At 35.1% G+C, this 3,036-nt stretch overlaps 1 non-coding gene across 1 annotated transcript; it reads right to left on the bottom strand.

The window, feature by feature from the left end:
• Window positions 1-1,475: 1,475 nt before the first annotated feature.
• On the bottom strand, window positions 1,476-1,580 carry LOC128042092 (small nucleolar RNA R71). The gene has a single exon (XR_008197300.1). It is a non-coding gene; the product is annotated as a small nucleolar RNA R71 (small nucleolar RNA).
• Between the last annotated feature and the right edge of the window lie 1,456 nt (window positions 1,581-3,036).

The raw sequence follows: 3,036 nt of genomic DNA on the forward strand, positions 1-3,036 counted from the left end.
TTTGTTGTGTTTTTGTTCTCGATCTATTAAAATGACTTAAAATTAAATCGTGTTAGATTGATTGCATTCTTTTGCTTAAATTATTAAAATCATGTTTATGTTCGCTTAAATTGTTCAATTAAATAAAATCATGCTTATGTTATACTTGCATTATAATTGTAAGGTAATGAATGAATGAATTATTAATCGAATTGAAATTATAATTAATTAACATAATATTTAATTGGTGCATGTTTAATCTTCTAAGGTAGTTGAGGTTAAATTAACAATGATATTAAACTCTACTTTTGCATTGCATAACTTGTAAGATTATTGTGATTAAATTGTTTCAATATAGAAATATATTGTTACCTCACTTTATCTTATACTTGCTTATGAAAATTGATTAATTGTTTGAATTGACATAGGAATATGTTTAAGAGAGCAATTGATTTAGTAAGTATGTATGTGCTTTAGTTAACAAAATATCAAATTGCCATGAAATTATTCATAACAACATGAACATAGTTTTAGTAATTCTAAGTTAAAGAATTAAATTGATCAAACACATTTATGTCATATTGATTAAACTCATTTTGAGAAATCGTGCATTGGAATTTTACTTTTTTTTAGTTAGCACTTAATTAATTTTCTTAGTTTTTATATCACCACTTCAAATTAACATATTTTCCATCACCAGATTGTTTAAATTTGCATTTCACAAATATTCTCTTTCACAGTCCCTGTAGTACAATAACTCGACATTACTTATCACTTTATTACTTGATACAATTGTGTACACTTGCACGTTTTTGTCGTTCCAAGTTTTTGGCCTTGTTGTCGAGGACTGTTTTAAAATACACTATTTGTGAAATTGTTAATTTTTCATTTTGGTTTATTTTTCTATTTAATGTTAATTTAATCATTTTTTCTGTGAGTGTTTCAGGTGTTTATGGGTATTGATCGAATTATCAACTTACTCCCTGTAGATCCTAAAATTGAAAGGACTTTTCGACAAAGAAGGAGACAAGCAGCTTAGAGAAGGATCGAAGAGATGGACCTTGAGAACCAAAATCAAGGAAATGGAACAAATCATGCTTAAAATCTTATCCTTATTACTGATGATAAGGATAGAGCCCTAAGAAATATGTCGTGCTAGTATTTCATGAGCTTAATTCGGGTATTAGGAGACCCAAAATCGTGGATAACAATTTGAGCTGAAGCCAGTCATGTTTCAGATGCTTCAGATTGTGGGCCAATTCAGTGGCATGCCAACTGAGGATCCTCACCTTCACTTCAGATTGCTTATGGAGGCGAGTGACTCCTTCAAGTTAATCGAGGTACCCAAAGAAGCATTAAGATTAAAGTTGTTCCCATATTCACTAAGGGACAGAGCTTAAGCCAATTGGACTCATTGCCACCAGATTCCATCACCGCATGTTAAGAGTTAGCAGAATGATTACTTATGAAGTATTTCCCACCTAGCAAGAATGCTAAGTTACGGAATGAATCACTGCCTTCCAACAGATGGATGATGAGTCCTTGTATAAAGCGTGAGAAAGGTTTAAAGAACTATTATGAAGATGCCCTCATCATGGAATCCCACATTACATCCAATTAGAGATGTTCTATAACGGTCTAAATGCTCACACGAGGATGGTAGTAGACACTTGCTCTCCTTTCTAAGTCTTATAATGAGGTTTATGAAATCATTGAGAGATTTATTAGCAACAATTACCAATGACCAACCAATCGAGAAGCGTTAGAAAATCGAGTCACAGGAATACATAAAGTGTACGCTCTCACTTTCCTTACATCTCAGGTATCTTCGATATCTTCAATGCTTAAGAACTTTACTACTAATGGGTCTAATAATTTTGCAGCTCAACTACCGAATCAATTCAAAATGTAGCCTATGTATATTGTTGGGAAGGAAAGTTGTTTAAACAATGCCCATCAAACCCAGAATCCGTGTATTACATGGGTAACCAGAACCAAAACTGAGGTAGGCAGGGACTGTAGTCTAATTTCTATAACCCATCTTGGCGAAACCACCTGAAATTCTCTTGGAGTAACCAAGGGGCTAGACCCAGTAACACTTACGCATAACCTAGACAGACCCAGCCATTTGAATTTACCCATCAAGTTCAAAAATCACCATAAACTGAACCTTCCAATAGCCTAGAGAACCTATTGAAGGAATATATGGCAAAGAATGACGCCACTTTATGAAATTTGGAGAATCAAGTGGGTTAGCTTGCAACAGCTTGCAACAGCTTGCAACAGAACTTAGGAACTGGCCACAAGGTGCTTTGCCTAGTGATACAAAGAATCCAAAAAATCTGAGGAAAGAGCATTGTAAAGCATTGACACTAAGGAGTGGAAAGACGATAGAGCCTAACACTGTCAAAGTTGAAGAAGAGCCAACTGATGCTCAAGATAAAGTGGAAGTTCAACCAAGTGTTGAAAATCCAGCTTCACCAGAACTAGAGTCTACAAAATCTGATAAGGTAACTTCTGGCCCAGTCAATTCTGATAAACTAACACCTTTGTTAAATGTAGAAGTGCCACAATAGACGAAGTGCCCAGTTCAAGTTAAGAATCCTCCACCACCCTACCCTCAAGGACTTCAGAAGCAAAAGCAGGAAGTCCAGTTCAAGAAGTTCTTAGATGTACTCAAACAACTTCATATCAACATTCCGTTGGTAGAAGCATTTGAGTAGATGCCAAACTACGTCAGATTCATGAAGGATATCCTGTTCAAGAAACGAAGACTTGAAGAATTTGAGATGGTAGCTCTGACGAAGGAATGTAGTGCATATCTACAAGATAAATTACCCCCAAAGATGAAGGACCCTGGATGTTTTACCATACCTTGCAACATTGGAGCAACTTATTATGGTAAGACATTATGTGATTTGGGAGCGAGCATTAACTTGATGCCCATGTCCATATTTAGAAAGTTGGGGATAGGTGAAGTTAGACCTACTATGGTTACACTTCAGTTAGCAGATCAATCTTTAGCATTTCCAGAAGGAAAAATCGAGGATGTATTGG

Source organism: Gossypium raimondii, chromosome 6 (assembly GCF_025698545.1).
Source record: "Gossypium raimondii isolate GPD5lz chromosome 6, ASM2569854v1, whole genome shotgun sequence".
Lineage (NCBI taxonomy): Eukaryota > Viridiplantae > Streptophyta > Magnoliopsida > Malvales > Malvaceae > Gossypium > Gossypium raimondii.